Genomic DNA, 21,266 nt, shown 5'->3' with positions numbered 1-21,266 from the left:
CTCAGCACACCACTTCTGAAAGGTTGCCGACCTCTGATCTAGAAGAACAAGAGTAAGTTGTAAGCAACCCTCTTTTAAAACTAATGTTTGTGCTCACATATGCCTTCTATTCTGCAGGTTTTTTACACAGTGTAACTAGTTCTGCAACATATGATATTCTTTTGTCTGGTACAGCTATCATTAGACATAATTAAACCCTGTAAAAGTCCCACAAAAACTGAAACACAGGCAAATATGAAATATAGGATTATTAGAATCTAGATATGTGGCAAGATACTATAGTATACAAAGAAGTTATGATATAGAATAATTTGCAATTGACTGTATAAATCAAGATACTGTAACTAGACCTTTGACACAGAGAATATTTGTAGTATGTATGTTCATGTTACTTCAAATATTATTTCAGATCATTGTCAATTGTTGTGATAAATGTTTGGATTAATCCTACTAACCTATGCTACATTTTAAGAAACCTGGATAATCTGGAGCAGCTGAGACCCTGGATGTTGTTATAAACTCATGTAGAAAAACCTATTATATTTTGTTCACCAGGGACATATGGAGCACATTAAAATTGAAACATTTTTATATTGTTTTACTTTGTACAAATTGAGAAAATAGATCATATCAATGAAAATATTTTTGCTTTCATAGAGCAGCAGCTATTTCCACTTTTTACATTCCTTTCAACTTTTGCTGTCATGACTACCAAAGAGGTATGATAAGATCTAACACTCACAAGAGAGGATGAAACTTGAAATGGCCAGAGGTATATGGGGAATTGCTAATTGTTGTGTGTCACTTGACAACAATATACTTCATAATAGCAAAGTTGGCAGGTTTGGCAAACTGATGTGATATATACTGACCTAGAAGTTAAAGCAGGCTCCTTATGAACAGTGAGGGAGAGAGAAAAATTGTTATAGTGCAGTTCTTCTCAGACACAGGGAAAGCATCTGAGAAGAAAATGCCCTTATATAAACATCTGCACAGTATTTGTGCCATCTGCACAATTCGTGCCATCTGCACAATATTTGAGCCATATGAATTAAGTGAGAGGTTGGTCCTTTGGCAGATTTACATAGGACCAGGGCAATGGAGTGTATTTCATATTCTATTTGCATTTCACAGGCCTGTGTATACAGAGCTAGCTGTAGATGAAGTTTGTACATCTATACTTCTGCAAATATGGTCAGTGTTTAACCTTTACATTTGCCTATATTTGGTGCGTACTTAGGCACGTTTGTGACTACTGTATGCCTCAGTCTGTATGTCTAATTTAGAACAGAATGCCTTTTCAAGGTTAGCATACAGACTCATTTTAGTAATCTTTATTAGAAGTAAGAGGCAACTCTTGCTCTGCATTCATGGCCTTAGAGGGTCCCTTTGCAGGTTACCAGAGCAGTTCCAACATGCAGGAAAGAATATGATATGTGAGATCATGCAGATAGGGAATGCCTCCTGCCTGACATGGAGTTCTGCACTGGGGATAGGAGGATCTGTTTGCTGTAGTGCACAGGAGATAAGTAAAAGTGGGGGAGAGATACACCAGGAGAGGGGCAGATACAGACCAGATGATATTACATTGCACAGATTCTCCAGTTCACCCCACATAAAACCTGCAAAAGAAACACGAAGGTCTACTTCAGTCATAGGTTTAAATAGCTTCAATCAAGCAGCTGCACATCTGCTGTATTGTCTGTAGGGAAGAAGTTTCCTTTTCTTGTCAGCTTGCATACAGGCCAAGCATGTGTGCCAACAAAAATGCACATTTGTTCACAAAAAATCAGTTTTATCAAAAAACTATTTTCTGTTAAAAAGATGTACCTTTATTCAACAGTTTAGCCAACACACTATATTAACTATTCAGCGAATCTTGTGCACACAAGTCATAACCTAAATGTTTAATATAAAACAACTCATATTTGCAAAAGACAGAGATTTGGGGCGGGGGGGGAGAGAAGAAGGGGGAGACAAGTGACCAAAGGAAATAAGGGCATTCACAGACCTCAGCACCTTGCACTTCCCTAATATAAATGCAAGATAGTGTGTACATATGTATCTGCTAAATATTATTATTGCTTATTTTCTTCATCTAGGTTGAAAAACCTGTACTTATGAAGTAGTATTTTCTAAGGAATGTGACATTACACCTCACATTTCCAGAGTATGTATGACGTATCCCTGAGCACTAGATATTACACATGGGTCTAATTTAGCTAAAAAGGTAAAAACTCCTGAAGTTTAACATCTACTCCCTATTGGGTGTGCTTACGAGGAGGCTGCAGAACATGTTAATTCTACCAAGGTCAGTTTTATATTACATACGTTAAGTTGGTTGAATTCAGGTGCATCAATCTTTTGTAAATTTTGAAGTATGAGTAGGGGAGTAGTTTCAAGAACAGCCAATTTTTTGTCTGAATTAGTGTGGACGCCTACAATGGGCCATGGCATTGGGTTAATATATGGTCGTGAGTATAGGACATTATGCCAGCACCATTCTGCAACAACAGCCTAAACTGAGCAGTCAGTCCTGGAAGGAGGGCCCTTCAGGTTACACTCAATAATGAAAAAGGAGAAAATAAAAGGGAAAAATCAAGCTTAAGTGAGCTGCCCAGACAGTGGGAGAATATGTCTGGGGACAGCCTTGGTAGGTAGGCTTTGGGTAGCTAGAACGAGCACCTTTGATAAGCCCTTGGATAAGAAGGATCCGTTGACTTTTTTCCCCTGTGGTGATTATATTTTTATTGTTTATTTGAACATAGGGATATCTGCTTATTCCTCCCAAGGCAGGCTATAGCCCATTTCATGGACTACTTTTTTACCCAAACTTGACTATTCAATATTATTTGCCTCTTCAAAAAAGCATGGCAGTGGGCCAGATGATATGCTGTTGCTAAGTGTACATTTGTAAAATGGTTTGCTAAGACAACACTACACTGCTTAGACATCTTGGACAGGATGAGTTCAAAACCTGATTGGTCATGACTTGTGCTCATGTAGTCTTAAGTTTGTGAATTGATATCTCTCAATTCAGTTGTACACACATAGTGGTTGACATTGAGAAATCAGTAGTTACCTTCTTCAATACCACACTATTTCTCCTTTATTTAGAATGGGAGCTAACTGTGGCATCTCAGTAATTGTCAGCAAATACTGGGCCAGATCCTCAGTTGTGGCCCATACGCACTGGGAATGATTGAGAAGTCAGAGCACAAAGAACCCATTTGTAGCTCCATGATTCACGGATTGGTTTTGTATCAGCACAGTTCCTGATGTAGTTTAGAGCAACCCCAGAGGTATTTTACACTACCTATTAATGGTACTAAGAGGTTGTTGCAGTAGCAGGGATCATCAGAGTTCAAAGTTGCTCTGGCCACACCCACTTTTTCCCCACCATGCCCCTTATATCAGAACCTGAAAGGCAGCAGCATTCAACCATGGTAGTCTGACTAGTTTGGATAGTAGTATACAACTTGACAATCCCTACAGATTGACAATTCCCATTCCTAACTACAGTATGCCCTCTTTTGAAGATTCACTATCAAAACACAAAGGATGTGTGAATCATAAGGTCTACATTTTTTAGAGGACAGCAGAATATAGCTGAACTGTATTTTAAATGTAGTGTTATCTGTCAGATTGTATTGTAGTGAGTTTGCTTTGGTACCATGGAAACCAGGTAGCAGTATTATTCACCTCTGATACCAAAATGTATTTAAAGCTATCAGTGAGGAGAAATATCAGCTTATTAAATATGTATGCAATAGTTTATCTACAATCAATTTAAGTTTAATAAAGCATGCCACAAGCATTATTTTTTCCTAATTATTGAAGTTAATTCTCAGGTGAAATTTGTATTCTTTTTAATACAATATTAATTTTACTATTTTTCTAGAAGAGTTTCATGAACTGAGAAAAATATTTAAGCTCAGAACACTTGTACTGAAATTGGGTGCTAAATCTAACATTTATGTACTTTCAGACAGGTTTGGTATCTCTTCTCAGGCTAGGTCTATGCTGGGGGGGTCGTAGCTGAAGTCGGCGTATCTTAGGTTGATTTACCTGGCCGTGAGGACGGCGACGAGTCGACCGCTGCCGCTCCCCCATTGACTCTGCTTCTGCCTCTCTAGAGTTCCGGAGTCAACAGCAGATAGATACACTAGACGCGATAAATCAATCCCCGATAGATCCATCACTACCCGCCGATCCTGCAGGTAGTGTAGACGGTCTGACCTGGTACAGCCATTCTTATGTTCTTGGGGGGAGGGATAGCTCAGTGGTTTGCACATTGGCCTGCCAAACCCAGGGTTGTAAGCTCAATCCTTGAGGGGGCCAATTAAGGATCTGGGGCAAAACTCAATACTTGGTCCTGCTAGTGAAGGCAGGGGGCTGGACTTGATGACCTTTCAAGGTCCCTTCCAGTTCTAGGAGATTGGTATATCTCCAATTATTACCCCCTTTTTTTTTTATAACTCCCATGGATGGATGGATGGATTAATGCTGAACTATCCTGAAACAAAACACTTCCTTTGGTTTTTCCTGATGTAAATCTCTGCCAAAATCAGTCTTTTCCCATGGAAAATTTAGATGTTGACCATCTACTTTTTCATTTTATTCCAATTTTGTAGACAATGTTCCATAATACTTATGGGATCAAGCAGATATCCAGAAAGTACATTGATTAGCACTTGTTTAGAAGTAAGTGTGCTATTGCAGAAGCCAGTGTGGAACAATTATTATATTAATTTAGGTGGAATATCTAACCCAGTTACTGTCTAACATTAAGCAGCATTAAACAGAGCTTGGGATTTGGGTGCACAGAGACCTCAGCCTGCTTGGTACCATGGAAAACATACCATTAAAAATCCTTTAAACTTTTTATTAAAGATACAGAAAAGAAGGAAAGATAGTCAAGACATTTGCAATGTAAAAATAAGTTTTTCATTTTAACAACATCCCTTGTTCAGACGAACGTAAGAATGGCCATACTGGATGAGACCAGTGGTTCATCTAGCTTAGTATCCTGTCTTCCAACAGTGGCTTGTGCCAGATGCTTCAGAGGGAATGGCAGAACAGGGCATTTATTGAATGGTCCATTCCCTGTCATCCAGTCCTAGCATCTGGCGGTAAGAAGCTTATTGACACTGAAAGCATGTGGTTGCATCCCTGTTCATCTTGGCTAAGAGCCATTGATGGGCCTATCCTCCATGAATTTATCTAATTCTTTTTTGAACCCTGTGTGATGGGTTTGGTCACAGAGACCCCCTGGGACTGTCACATAATGTACTGAGACTACCTCTGAGCCTGTTTTCTCTGCCAGTTTGGGGATCCAGAACTCTGTCTTGTTGAGTCAGACATGCCAGTCTGCTCCTACTCAGACCCAGAGTCTGAACCACGTGCCCCAAAGCTACAGACTTAACTGAAAACAGCTTAAGAAGTGCTCCTGTCTCTAGCACTCAGACACCCAATGCCCAATGGGATCCAAACCCCAAATAAATCTGTTTTACTCTGTATAAAGCTTATACAGGGTAAACTCATAAATTGTCCGCCCTTTATAACACTGATAGAGAGATATACACAGCTGTGTAAAGAAGTATTTCCTTCTGTTTGCTTTAAACTTGCTGTCTATTACTTTCATTGGGTGACCCCTGGTTCTTGTGTTGTGTGAAGGAGTAAATAACATTTCCTAATTCACTTTCTCCACACCATGCATGATTTTATAGACCTCTGTTATATCCCCTTTTGTCTCTTTTCTAAATTTAACAATCCCAGTCTTTTTAATCTCTCCTCATATGGAAGCTCTTCCATAACCTCTAATCATTGTTGTTGCCCTTCCCTGTACTTTTCCAATTCTAATACTGCATTCAAGATGTGGGCATTCCATGGTTTTATATAATGACATTATGATATTTTCTGTCTTATTATCTATCCCTTTCCTAATGCTTCCTAACATTCTGTTAGCTTTTATGACTGACACTACACATTGAGAGGATGCTATCAGAGCACAATGACTCCAAGATCTCTTTTTTGACTATCAGGCCTTTGCCTTTAGCTGTAGAGAGTCTTCAGAAGGAAAAACAAACAAACAAATGTTGTTTGGCAGTCTCTTAGATGGTAATAACTGTCCTTTTGGGGAAAGGTCTCCCCAGCCACCGGGGAAGTGCACTTTAAAGGGGCAGTGAAAGGAAAGACTGCCTGGGACAGTGGGTCCTAAGAGAATTTGTTACTCACCCCGTCCCACCTCTTCATAAGGGGACAACTACGGTGACCTGGCTCGAGGGCCAAGGAATGAAGTAGGAGAAGTCGAGTCCCGGGAGAGCAAGACTGAGAAGCAGGCAGTGAGCAACCATAGCCGCAGCCAAAAGGGGATGCTGCAGTAGTGATCAGAGCACCCCGTGACAGCTTCACAATTAGGGGAAATTTGTAGGATCAATTATTACACCTCCACTCTGCAATTACGTATGAACTCCATGAGAAAGAATAACAGCCTGCACTATCAGGCCTTTAGCGCCCACAGTAGGAGCTAGAAAACTTGGCCCTTCATTAATATTTGTATTCCATGAAATGATTTAACAGTAAATTTCCATTTGTACTGCTTTATTATAACAAATTGAAAATCACCATTAGTTTTATTCCACTGTACTATATAATATTATTTCTTACAGCTTCTACAATGTTCTATGTGCTGCATAAATGTAAAAGGAGGCCTGGTCCCCTGTAAAGCTTACAATCTATTTTTGGGATTGTATGTGCTAAGCAAATATATAGAAAATTTACAAACCACTGAAAAAAAACAATCACAAAATTAGCAGGGGTACTGATATAATATACACATCTCCAGAAAGGAATTAATCCAGGAAAATGTTAGGCTTATCTGGTGATATTTCTAATGTGGGCAATGAAGAGTAATACATTGAGGGTCAGGATGTTGCAGCACAGCACATGTTTAGTTATTATAATCTAGCAGGAGATAACCAGAATGAATATATGTGTGTAGCAGAGAGAGAGAGAGGGAGAGACTGTTTAATTAAATGCCTTAATTTATTTGACTTTCAGAATGTCTTTGATAAAACTCCTTATGACAGGCTCCTGCTTGAAGCTGCAGAGATCTGTAGATGGATATGGCAATAGATCATACTTCTCAGCTGTCTCTGTGTTTTCATTTTAAGCTCTCTGGGCCCTAAACTTGATCTGATGCTGTTTCTCAGTAATGAAAGGGATTTAAAGACTATACATTTGAATGTATTTCAGATATCAAAAGTAACAATGGGATTTATTTTATGACATTATTTGACAAAGTTTGCTGTCAATCTGCACAATGTTATTAGTAAAACTGTTATTAAAACAGGACAAAATCTTTTCATTATATGTTTTAACTTAGAAAAATTTAGATCCCTGGTTAAGAAGGTTTGCTGATATATAGTGAATTAACACTGTAATTGTTTGATATTCTTGTCTGCTATTTCTTAGGTTGTGTTTTCTCTATTAGTAGTTCACCTTGTACAGAAGTATAATGGAATAAGAGTGTATGACTACTTTACCTTAAGATTCATAAAAAATATCTGAATGGGAACTTGTGGTTAGGTTGTGTCTCTGGATACATTGACTTTTGGTATATTGGCATCAATTCTGGGTGCTCAACAGAACAGCTGGTTGCAGGAAACAAATAAAAAGGTTCTCCACAGCTAAAATAAACCCAGTGTAAAGAGAGATGAGCCGTACTAACTGAGAAACTGCCCAGCCCTTAGTGAGAAAATCACAAGCAGTCTAGAGGAGATGAGAATGACCAGTTGTGGAAAAGGAAAAGCATAGACCCCTCCACAGAGATAGCAATGCAGGAAATCTCCTCTTGCAGCATAACTGTACAGCATTAGTGAGACCACTGTTGGAATATTATGTCCATACTTTAAAAAATATATTAACAATTTACAGTAGGTTTATAAAAGAGCTACAAGAATTATTTGAAATCTGGACCCCTGTCTGTGAAAGGCTAAAGAAATTCAGTCTATTTGCTTTATTTAAGAGAAGGATAAGAGATGACATGATCATGGTCTACAAATACCTGCATGAGGGGGAAAACTGCTGGTAGTAGAGGGTTATTTAATCCAGCAGACAAAGGAATAACAGGATCCAGCAGCGGGAAGCTGAAGCTAGAGAAATCCAAATTAGAAATAATATTTTAACAGTGAATGTAACTAACCATCTAGGGATATGGTAGATTCTCTGACACCTGCAGTTTTAAAATCAAGACCAAATATCTTCCTTAAAGATATGTGCTAACTAGAAGTTATGGGCTTGATGGAGGAATCACTGGGTGAAATTCTCTGGCCTGTGTTAGGCAGGGAGCCAGACTATATCATCAACATCATCTGGTCTTAAAATCCTTTAATCTATGGACAAATCAGATGCTACTCTAAACCTCTCACTCTTCCCCAACCCCTGCCTAGGGTTTTGAAATGAAAATTTCAATTAAAGCATAAAAAATTAAGATGGTTTCTCTCCGCAAAATTCATTTAAATGCACAAATAACAAATGCTTGCAGATAGCACATTAGATGTCAGCTCTAGAGACCCCACTGTATTGCTATCTGTAGAAAGCAGTATTGCAGTGTAGCCCCTTTAAAATATCCAAGGCCAAATCCTCAAATCCTTACTCTGGCAACCCCAACATGAGATCTGCCTAACTAAAGACTACAAGATTTAGTAGTAATTTAACATGAGCATCCTACCTACATTCCTACACTGATTTACCTATCTTCTCTGTAAATGGGGACTGTGACACAATCCTATTTATGACTACATAAATGGAATTCAAACTCTGGAACACCTCATCAACTAATGTCCCACAAGATCATATCCTGGTGATATCTCTGCCATCCACTGTGCCTTACCTGAAATGATTAAATGGATTGCCAACCTCGACATGAACAGCTAACATTACTGTTTTTAAGGCATGTGAAAGAAGAAGACTGATGATGCCAATTATTTTCTTTTCCCCATTACAAATGGTAGGGCAACAGAGTTCACAGCTGATAGTGGTTGGGTGGCATGTGTATGATTATTACTTCATTTCATTCTCATTGTATCCTAATCTTGGGGATTTTCCAAATTGGGACAGACTAGCGCTCAGTATATTTTGGCAGCTTTTCTCAAAAAGTGACCAGTCCCTGATACTGTAGAACAAGGCATAATGGCTTTAAAATGTACGTATTGACATCCATGGGGTTACCAACATTCTGGAAAGTTAAGCATATGCTTATGTGCTTTGCTGGATTAGAGTCCACCTGTTCAGCACTTTGCAGGCTTGAGTTACGTAGGGCTATGCCTATAGACATGGAGATCAAAATTTTGGAACTTTTGAGTACAAAAAGATGAAGAACCATGGCTGCTCACTGCCACACATAGCTGGTTGGTGTAGTAACACTGGAACAGGTCACCCAAAGAGTGCTTGCATACACCAACTTTGCATATGCCAACTTTAAGGGGGATCTCTGGAACAATTGGAGGAGCGATAATCAGCGCCCATTAATAACTTTAAAATGACAGGAAAAACATGTATATGTATTATAGCCAGGGGAAACAAACAAACAAATAGTAAACAGGATTTTTTTAGCAATCTTATCTTTCTATGGAAGAACGAATGCAACAACACTATAAAATCACCCATTGGAAAATGCTTTGTTTTTGACATGTTAGAATACTAACAACTGGAACTGTTACACCCCCTAATCTTGTTCTGAGAAGGAACAATGAATTACAACTATGCATGGGCCTCAACCAAAGTGTTGACTTTTATACATGAGTGAGAACCTGTAAGCCACCTTTGCACTCTCTTGATCCTGCAAAAATCTAGCCGCTGTAAAGGTCACCTCTTCTAATTTAGACTGCCCTAGAGTCCTGTCCATTTTATGGCAGTGTCTTCCCAGTTACCCTCTATGGCCTGCAGCACATGCCAGAATCTCTGCATTGTTACCTGCTGTGGCCCTACCTCGACATACTCTTCACACACTGACACACCTCTTTATGCTAGGATTTACAAGGGGGGTCCTCAAAGGGCAGTCTTATAGCTGTCTCCTACATCATCTGCCTTTACACGGCTACAGCCCCTTTACCCAGCATAAATATGCTGGAGCGGGAGTCAGGATCTCACCCATTGCTGATGCTGCTTCTGCCGCCAAGTCTTTTACACTTAAAGCAATAAAAGCTCACATTCTCCATCACAGCCTCCCACAGTCACCTACTCTATCTTTAAAATGAAGAAAATCACTCTTAAAAGTGGTGTAAGGAAACAGAACATCATTAAACAAAAGAAAAAGAGTATCCTTCCACCACTGGGCTCTGATCTACCTCTGCATTCTCCCTATTGTTTGCATCCATGCCACAAAACATGCATCTAAATTCAGCTTCAGAATATGTGCTGCATCAAACAGTTTACCCCTTGACCTTCAGTTCCTTCTTCCACTGTAATATAAACATTTTTGCTTTCCCAAGCTAAAAAAATCAATTTTAACCAAAGAAAAATACTTTCAAGTTAAGGCAAAATTCCCCAAAGACCTAAAAGTGGCAATTCTTCAACAAAAAAACTTCAAAAACAGACTCCAGCATGAAACTGCAGAACTGGAATTAATTTGCAAATGACATCATCAGATTAGGCCGGAATAAAGACTGGGAGTGGCTGGGTCATTACAAAACCTAAACCTAATTTCCGCAATACTAATTTCCCCCTACTGCTACTCACACCTTCTTGTCAACTCTCTGAAATGGGCCAATCTCATTACCACTTCAAAAGTTATTTTTCCTCCCTTGGTATCCTGCTGTTAATTGTCTCGTTAGACTGACCTCACACTTGGTAAGGCAACTCCCATCCTTTCATGTATTTATACCGGCTCTTGTATTTTCCACTCCATGCATCTGATGAAGTGGGTTACAGCCCACGAAAGCTTATGCCCAAATAAATTTGTTAGTCTCTAAGGTGCCACAAGGACTCCTTGTTGTTTTTGCTGATACAGAATAACACAGCTACCACTCTGAAATCAAATACAGTTATTTTTCCACCAACTCATTAAAACCAGAATGAAGCCCAAGCTTCTGTTTAGTTTTACACATAAAACTTTGCCTGCACCTGCACCTCCAGTTGTTTTATACCACCCTAAAAAATAGAACAGAATTAAATGCATTGTCAGGCCATAAAACTATAAGCATATCCATAAACGAAAAGAAAACCCATTACACCAACTCTAAAGCAATATAATCTGACTACCTCATATAAGCTCTGAATTTCACAAGCCTTTGTTTATGATCTTTTAAGGATATGGCCAGTAGCACTGTTAAACTTCCTTATGACATTAAGTATTGGACACATTATCATTAAATTAAACTGTACCAATGAAAAGGGCCGTTTAGCCTAGTAAAGTAATAAGTAGGAATTCATAGAGTTTGTGTATATGTGTGATCTACAGGGGGAAAAAATATTAACTACTTTGGGAAATGCAGACTTGACCTGAATTGTCTTTAAAGGAAGGCTCTAGAGAACTGTTCCAATTAGATGTTAATAATGAAAAGCCCTGCTGTTGACATTAATGGCATTTTCCCCTTCAAATTAAGAAATTCAGTGATTCAGTACTTCAAACTCCCACAATTTTTCTGAAATCCTATATCTTGCTTTCATGTGAGGGAGAGGATGTGCCAGAGGCTGGTTAGACACAAGACTAGGCGTTAGGAGACCGTGGCTACATCACTGACATCAATCTCAGTTGCCTCACCAGTAACCTGAGGATAATAATGCTTCACAAGGATATTGTGTAGCCAAACTAATTTATGTTTGCAAAACACAGAGGTTCCTAGATGGAAAATGCTATATAATATGTAAGATATTATCTGGTGTGGAAGATCCTCTCTGAAGAAGAAAATTCACTTCAAAAGCCTGCTTGTGAAGTATAGTTTTGAAATCAATATACATCAAGCAACATCAATATTTTCATATACTTAATCTCTGTTTATAAATTTTGGCTTCAATTACAGCTGTGCAAAATGTCTGTCAAATTCTCATGATGAAACGTAGTCATTCATATAGGTGTTTACAATAGGATATTTTGCCTCACTTTGTGAAATGTGGTTAATTTGACATTACTAAGCCAATGCCAGGGTCCTTTTGACATCATTGTATGACTTAAATTGTTATCAGATTTATTGGTGACAACTATATTTCAATATTATTAAAAAGAAAATGCTCTGATAAAGTAAGGAGTTAGCTTGTCACACTCTCTGAACCAGCAAGCACCGGATTGGTTGGTTTCACTTTCCAGATGAGCCTTGTTGTAGTTACAGCCACAGGTGATTTCAGACAAACATCCGAGGTCTGATTACTCCCAAAATTTTAGATGCTCAGGACTCAACTTTGTGTCTACAGAATGCAATCCAAGTATTGCCCATTCAGATTTGAGGGTTTCAAAACAAGTGATATTCCCACTTCAAAATGTCATGACATCATGAGAAAGTTCTTACCACATCAAAAGAGCTGAAGCTCTTGAATTCATTCAGCAGGAATTGCCTGTAGGGTGACATTAAAAACCAACGAGAGTTGTGATCTGTGAGCCCAGCAGTGGAATACAATATGAGAAAGAATACCAGTCATTTTCTAGGGCAATTCTCTTTCTCTCTTCCCTCCTTCACTTCACCTCTGAAGTGTAGGCTCTGTTAGGCAAGTGTTATATCATAAACGCCATTCTGGGTTTGGGATTGAACCCAGAGGACAAATCTCTATGCCTTTTCTCTGCTTGCATACTAACCCACCCTCATCCTCAAATAAAATACAAATTTGTCTTACAGACCCAATGGACTCAAATCTGTATTTTCAGTGACCGAGGAGGGTGAGAAATCAGATTTTGTGCTTTCAATAAAGCCGATGGTTTTAAAGTGTTGGTAATTGGGTGTGGGCTGGAGCACACTTTGTTTAAAACGTAATAAAGGGACTATTTAAGAAAGGACAAGACACATAAACATTGATAATAGCCAGTACCAAAGAGACCTGTACAAAATGATTGTGCTCCATATAGGGATAAAGGGAGAGGAAAGCAGGACTGCATTGGGGACAATCATGAGAATACAGCAGTTATTGGCTAGAAGACCTAGACAAAAACCTAGGAATATAGAAATCATGTACTAGATCAGTCTAGAAATACATCTAATCCAGCATTCTGCCTCCAATAGAAACCAGTAAAAGATAATTCAGAAGAAGGTCCAAGAAACTCTGTAATGAACAAATGTGGAATAAGCTGCCTGTAGAGGAAGTTTTGTCTTAACTCTGTCAGCTAGAGGTTTATATGCTGAAGCTTGAGAGTTTATATCCCTTTAAAATATTTTTTAATCCTGTCTAATGTAGGATGTCCTTCCATATTAGGGCAGAGACTCCATGAACTTCTGTGGGACTACTCCTGTGTTAGTTAAGTGCTCACCAAGTGGGAGTAAGGACTTCATAAACTGACCCTAGTTGATTAGTTTTCATTGGACATATAGGTCACATGATGCTGTTTCTGTGTCCAGATTGGATTAACAAAGTTCTTGCATTCAAGTTCCTCCTTACCCTCAGAAATTACATTTTTCTGTGGATAAATTTGGAGTTCCCATTTGCTTGTAAACAATATATAGAAAAACAATTATTTGCCCAAATTATTCAGAGAATAATTTCAGTGAATAAATTTGAAAAACTCAGAAGTTGCTGGTCAGACAGTTCATGAGCAGAAAATTCATGGATTAATAATTATTTATTTTGGATTATTTACCCAGTTCTATTGATAATCAACATGTAAATTACATGTTCTTAAAAATGTAGACATTTTTTCTTAACTAAAATATAATAATTTAACTAATGAAAATCTCTCCTTTTGATCAGGTCCATATTTTTGATAATGAAGGAAGTTTACTATTTTTTTTAAATGGTTAATTAAAGGTAAAACAATTAGTGAATGTAATATGATGAATAGGAGATCTCTGTGCTTTACAAATATTTACTTCATTAAGCCTTTTGGAGTAAATTCTGCCAATTTTAATTATAAATTGTGCATGAAACCACAGCAAATTGGCCCCAAAATGCATGGGAGGGTGGAATGCAGTATTTAAAAGGATTAATATTGATTGGAGTACTTCCTATAAAAGGTTTTAATTGAGTAATAATGCAAAACAAGAAACAGAACAGCTGCAGAGGGATATAGTCCCCATGAAGTGGGATATGTAGTTTGATGTTAAAAAAAATGTTAGTAGCTTACTCAAAATCTTAATATCCTTAGAATCTGGCTGTAAATTGCATAGGATTAGCTTGTTTTTCTAGCTGACATTTAAATGTGAGATTCAGATTTGTTTAGAGTAAATCCAAACAGCTGAATTGGACTTGAAGGGATTTATCCATAACTCCTGCATTATTTAGCATATATTAAAACAATAGCTATACAAAGGCAAAAGTCATTTTGTTACAGGAACCAAGGAGAGGATAGCTCCATCTCAGTGCTACCCTCGTGATGCCACACTGACTGGTAGAAACTTGAACACAGTTCTGAACAATTCAGTACTGGAGAAGTGTTGAGAAACTAGATGGAATTCAGCCAAGAAGAGCAATAGGACTAGATAATGCCAATTAGGCACATGCTGCAGAGTTGCAGTAACTCAGGAAAGGCACCAGCTCCACTCAGACTCATGGAAAATGCCTTCTTGAACTCCCCAGCATACAGTGGGAACATGCACACTAGTATACTCCTTAATGAACTGAAATCTTGGACCATTGAAGTAAATGGGATCTTTGCCATTGACTTCAGTGTGGCCAGGATCGGACCTATGGTGTTTTATCTGCTTCAGGATGCATGTTAGTCCAGATCCACAGGCTACTAGGGGAATAGGAAAGGTATTTTTCTGCTCCATCTGTATCTCCAGAGGGTTGTGGAGAGCAGCATCTGAATTCTTGTAAGCTCTTCCCTGCACTGCACCTCTATGAGAGCCATGAGGATTCTGGCCCATAACAATTGAGGGATGGCCAGGGGCTAGGAGATGGGGGAGGGAAGGTTAATGAGGAAGGATTAACAGAAATGCATATTTATCTAGGTAATAGGTAGTTATATTATAGTGATAAAAGTCATATCTCAGCATGGCTTGGATAAATGGTATTTAAGCTATAGAGATGATGGCCGTCTACAACCATTTATAATAATAATATTTTGATGCAATGCCTTCCATATAAGAAAATCAAAGTACATTATAATTAATTAATAATTAAGCTTCACAGCACTCCCATAGGATAGGAAATAGTTCTGGGAATGTTTAGTTTAGAGAGCAGATAAATAAGAAGGGACATGATAGGAGACTGCGAAACAATGCTTGGAACAGAGAAGTTAATGTGGCAGCCTCTTATAATACAAGAACAAGAAGGGGATATTAAATAAAATTGAAAACAACAAAACATAAGTTATAAAAGAAAAAAGAATCATTTTTATGCAACACATTATTTTAGCTGTGGAACTGACTGCCACAAGATATCATAGAGGCCATACTTTGATTATTCCCAGTCCATATTGGATATTCATGTTTTGTTTGGGGCTATTCAAAGAAATAAAGCTACCTACACACTGAAGTGTTTGCAGCCCTGGGGCATATGTCATCACTTAGCAAAATGATGTGTACTTGATTATTTTAATCTTTACTCTTAAATTATTGTTTATTTGTATGACAGTATCGCCTAGAAGTCCCAAATGAAATTTTGATCCTATTTTGCCGGGCACTGTGCAAACACATAGTGGGAGACAATCACTGGCCTCGATCATGTACTGTTGACTTAGGAAGGGAAACAGAGGCACAGACAAGTTACCTCAACTCTTTAAAGTCACGTGAGTCAGCAGCACTGATACGGACTGCTTGTCCAGTGTCCTAGCCATTAGACACACAGCCTCCATAGATTACTCTGCTAATCATTTCTGGCTGCCTTCAAGGTGGCTACTCCTGTGGGTAATTGTTGTGTATTTGGTTGTCATGGTTTTTGGTTCTTATGATAACTGAGTTAGATTATTAGGGGATAGCTCAGCCAGCTTCAGCCGGCTGGGTGAGTTCTCTGCGTCTGTAAATAAAGTGGTGGTTTTGTTAGCTGTCTGCTGTCTGGCCTCAAGTGATTTCTTCCTAAACCGGCTGCCCCCAAGGATATAACAAGTGGCGACGATGGATGGGATCCTGGTGCTGCTCCAGTAACAGAAGGAAGTAGAAGTCAAGGTACAAAACAAACAAATAAAAATACTGCTTGTTTGCACTGACTGTGAAAGTGAAACTAAAATCATGGCTACTCTGACCAGGCCACTGGAACCTTTTGATGAGAATATAGAGCAGTGGCATGTGTATACTGAGCGTTTTGAGCTTTTTGGTATTGCAAATGACATTACAGAAACAAAGAAGGTGCCAATATTCTTAAGTGTTGTAGGGGCTAAAACCTACTCCCTGCTACACAGCTTATTACACCCTGTTAAGCCTGAGACTAAATCTTACAGTGACATTGTGGAAATCCTGGGGTCCCATTTCTCCCCAAAACCACTGGTAATTGCTGAAAGATATAGGTTCCACAAAAGAGACCAAAAGGAAGATGAAACAGTTGTACAATTTGTAGCCATTTTAAAAAAGCTAGCAGAACACTGTGAATTTAAAGAGATGTTAAATGATGTCCTGCGTGACAGGTTAGTGTGTGGCCTGTACAGTGAAGCTATACGGAAGCGCCTACTGACAGAGGCTCAGCTTACCTTACAGAAGGCTGTTGATATTGCTGTCTCCATGGAACTGGCTACAAGGGAGGCGCAATACATCGGTGCATCCCCTAGGGTGCAAAAAGTGTCACAAGAACTGACCCACAAAACGGTGCAGAGTCAAGAATGTTACCTCTGTGGTAAGCCGGGTCACCAGGCATTGGAATGCTGGTGTAAGGACCTGGTGTGTCGACAGTGTGGCAAAAAGGGACACATTGAGTGTGCCTGTAAACAAAAGAAAAGGAGGCCTGTGGTCTGGCCGACAAAAAGAGGAACCTTGCATACCCTAGAGAAGACCCAGGATGATCAAGGTGACACCTCAGCGCAAGAGAAAGTGCCACTGCCTGTTTTGTCTTTGGCAGTGGGCTCACATGAATACTGGGTAACCCCATTATTGGATGGCAAACGTATACGCATGGAACTGGACACCGGTGCAGCCGTCTCACTGATCTCCGAGACTGTGTATAAAGAAAAGCTACAGCATCGTCCGCTTAAGGCAACAAAAACTGTTCTGAAGACGTATATGGGAGAAGCTGTGCCTATGCTGGGCACTATTGATGTTAAGGTGGAGCTCAATGGACAGGAGGCTAAATTGCCACTGTTTGTGGTGAGAGGTAACTACCCAGCCTTAATGGGTAGGTCTTGGCTTGGGAAGATTCAACTGAACTGGGCAGAAGTGCACCGGATGACTAAAGAAGAAACCAGTCTAACCCTATACTAAGGAAACATGCTGCTGTTTTTGGAGATGATTTGGGAAGTATGAAGGGAATCACTGTGACATTGAACATTAAACCTGACAGTCCACCAAAATATCTGAAAGCCCGAACTGTGCCATATGCCATCAGGCCAAAAGTTGAAGCAGACCTGGAGTGCCTGGTCACCAATGGAGTCCTAATACCAGTTACCCATAGCTCATGGGCCACTCCTATCGTTCCAATAGTGAAGAAAGATGGCTCTCTCCGGATTTGCGGTGATTTTAAAGTCACTGTCAACCCAGTGTTGTGTGCAGAGCAATACCTGCTTCCCCGCATCTATGACCTCTTTGCAGGCCTGGCTGGGGGACAAAAGTTCAGTAAGATTGATCTGAGTCAAGCATATTTACAGATGCACGTCGATGAAAAGTCCCAAGAGCTGTTGACTATTGTGACTCATAAGGGGCTTTATCGATACTGCCGCCTACCCTTTGGAATAACATCTGCTCCCGCCCTGTTCCAGAGGGCTATGGACCAGATCTTGTGTGGCTTGTCAGGAGTTCAGTGCTATCTGGATGATATCCTGGTCACTGGAAGAAATGAAGAGGATCACTTAAAGAATTAGAGGCTACCCTACAAAGACTGGAAGAGTATGGCCTACGAGTTCACAAAGACAAGTGTGAATTCTTCAAGCCCTCTGTTGAATATTTGGGACACATCATTGATTCTGCAGGTCTTTATAAGGCCCCTGCAAAAGTTAAAGCTATTGTGGAGGCTCCCCCACCTCGAAATGTAAGCCAGCTGCGCTCGTTTCTTGGACTACTGAATTACTATGGAAAGTTCATCTCACAGTTAGCCACACTGCTAAAACCACTTCATGAGCTCCTTGGGCAGAACAAGGCCTGGAAGTGGACTGAAGCCTGTGATGTTGCATTTAACAAAGCTAAGGATGCTTTGCTAAATTCTGAAGTTCTAACGCACTTTGATCCATCCTTACCCCTACAATTGGCCTGCGATGCCTCCTCTTATGGAGTGGGAGCAGTCGTGTCACACATTATGCCTTCGGGAGAAGAGAGACCTATTGCTTTTGCTTCACGCACTCTAAGCAAAGCAGAAACTAACTACACCCAAATCGAACGTGAGGCATTAGGAATTGTTTTTGGAATTCAGAAGTTTCATCAGTACCTGTTTGGGCGAAAGTTTACTCTTCTCACAGACCATCGACCTCTGATGTCAATTTTTGGACCCTACACAGGCATTCCCCCATTAGCTGCTAGTCGTATGCAACGTTGGGCATTGTTACTTTCAGCACACACATATGAAATCAAATATCGGAAATCCACTCTGCACGGCAATGCAGATGGCCTCTCAAGGTTGCCTTTGCCGGTCAAACATCAAGATAGTGCCCAAAAGGAAATCTTCTACTTTGAACAGGTAGAGAATACACCCATCACTGCTACTCAGATAAAGAAGGCAACCCGCGTTGACCCAGTATTGTCCCAAGTTATGGACCTGGTGATGCATGGAAAATCTCGACAAACCTCTCCGGTCTCATCTGACCTTGTTCCCTACATGTCCAGAAGGACGGAGTTATCGGTCCAATCTGGTTGTTTGTTGTGGGGGAGACGTGTCATTATTCCACCACCACTGAGATCACAGCTGTTAGAACAGCTACATTCTGGTCACTGTGGAATAGTGCGCATGAAGGAAATTGCACGAAGCTATTTTTGGTGGCCTGGATTGGACAGTGCTATTGAAGAGAAGGCAAAAGCTTGTATGTCATGTCAGGGTGTGAGGAATGCACCCCAGTGGGCACCCCTACACCCATGGGACTGGCCTGAAAACCCATGGCAACGTATTCATGTTGACTTTGCTGGCCCCCTTGAAGGAAGCATGTTCTTGGTGGCAATAGATGCCCATTCTAAATGGCCAGAAGTCTCTATAATGCAGTCCACTACTGCAGAGAGTACTATCCAAAAACTACGAGGACTCTTTAGTCGTTTTGGTCTGCCAGTACAACTTGTGAGCGACAACGGACCGCAGTTTGTCTCTCAGGAGTTTCAAAATTTTATGAAGGCAAATGGGATACACCACATCACGTCAGCACCATATCATCCATCCACCAATGGATTAGCTGAAAGATTTGTGCAGACAATGAAAAACGCTTTGAAATCAGCAAGGGGACAACACTCCATTCAAAAGCGTCTGGATACCTTCTTACTTTCCTACCGAAACACACCTCATGCTACGACCCAGGCATCCCCAGCCTTCTAATGTTGGGACGACAGCTGCGCACTTGCTTTGATCTGCCGAAACCTTCTGAACCCAGACAAACTGTGCAACATCAGCAGCAATATCAAGTCATCAGACAGGCACCCAGAGCAAAAGACCGAAACTTTAGCACGGGACAGCCAGTTTTGGCTCGGAATTATACTTCCAGAGCTAAATGGGTCCCGGCCACAGTCATCACTCAAACAGGACCTGTTTCCTACACAGTCCGGACTGCAGAGAATCTTACCTGGCGGCGACATGTAGATCAGCTGTTGCCAGGTCATGCCAGTTCTCAGGACACATCTGCAATTGAGGGGTCTGACTTCACCTCTTCTGGTGAGACACCAAATCACGACTGTCCTCCTCCATTACTGCCGGCAGCTGAGATGCCCCTTTGCCCAGCACGAGCTGATACCACCTCCTCACCCGTTCGTTCTGCGGACCCTGAGCCCATGGTACTTTCGGGTGCAACAACACCAGAAGTTCGCCGTAATCCACCTAGAGACAGAAGGCCTCCTCATCGGCTGGATCTTTAGCTAGGGCGAACCCATGGTTATGGGGCAAAATAATCCCCAGGGTTTAGCCGGGAATGGAGGCGGTCTACCCTCCTTCTCTAGTCTAGTGTGTGTTTTATTTAGGGGATGTTCTTATTAGGGGGGGAGGAATATGTTGTGTATTTGGTTGTCATGGTTTTTGGTTCCTATGGTAACTGAGTTAGATTATTAGGGGATAGCTCAGCCAGCTTCAGCTTCTCTGAGGCCATGGCTACACTTGCAAATTTGCAGCGCTGCAGCAGGGTGTGAAAACACACCCTCTCCAGCGCTGCAAATTGCGGCGCTGCAAAGCGCCAGTGTGGTCAAAGCCCCAGCGCTGGGAGCGCGGCTCCCAGCGCTGTACGTTATTCCCCACAGGGAGGTGGAGTACGGACAGCGCTGGGAAAGCTCTCTCCCAGCGCTGGCGCTTTGACTACACTTAGCGCTTCAAAGCGCTGCCGCGGTAGCGCTTTGAAGTGCAAGTATAGCCATAGCCTGAGTCTGTAAATAAAATGGTGGTTTTGTTAGCTGTCTGCTGTCTGGCCTCAAGTGATTTCTTCCTAAACCGGCTACCCCCAAGGATATAACAGTAATGTCACATACATTCATACACATTTGCAGGATCAGAATCTAAAGTGGGTATATAAGTACCTACAAATATTTGAAGGGTGGATGTATTTATAAAAGTACAATACAAAGGAGATATTATTTAGAGAAATGGGATGAAACATAAACAGGGAAAAGCTAAGCTCAATAATAACAGGAAAAACTTCTTGACAGTGATCCCTATCAGGTTGTTGGCTAGCTCCTCAAGAGAAGTGATTGAAGTGAAAAAGGATTATGTTTTGCAGTTTTACTTTGATTAATTTTCAGTAACCTGAAATTTCTTGAAAAATGGAAAATTAGGGAGAAAGGGATTTAAAAATTATAATACATGAATTGGCCAAAAAACCCTCATAATTTTTAGCAAAAAATGTACACCCATTTTGCCAGAGTTTA

At 40.4% G+C, this 21,266-nt stretch overlaps 1 long non-coding RNA gene across 3 annotated transcripts in view; it reads right to left on the bottom strand.

Annotated features, from left to right (window-relative positions):
- LOC123367220 overlaps positions 1-15,991 on the bottom strand; it is a 79,227-nt gene extending 63,236 nt beyond the window's left edge. For 2 of the 3 annotated variants that reach the window (XR_006578362.1, XR_006578363.1), the window contains exons 1-3: positions 15,856-15,991; positions 12,510-12,555; positions 8,069-8,156 (exon numbers count right to left, since the gene is read on the bottom strand). This is a non-coding gene — a long non-coding RNA (uncharacterized LOC123367220). Of the gene's footprint in view, positions 1-1,378; positions 1,623-8,068; positions 8,157-12,509; positions 12,556-15,855 lie in introns of those variants that run through there. The other variant, XR_006578361.1, reaches the window with a different exon arrangement.
- Positions 15,992-21,266: the final 5,275 nt, after the last annotated feature.

This window comes from Mauremys mutica, chromosome 3, assembly GCF_020497125.1.
Source record: "Mauremys mutica isolate MM-2020 ecotype Southern chromosome 3, ASM2049712v1, whole genome shotgun sequence".
Classification (NCBI taxonomy): Eukaryota; Metazoa; Chordata; order Testudines; family Geoemydidae; genus Mauremys; species Mauremys mutica.
The sequence above is the reverse complement of the archived record's forward strand: the minus strand, read 5'-3'. Positions and strand labels throughout refer to the sequence as shown.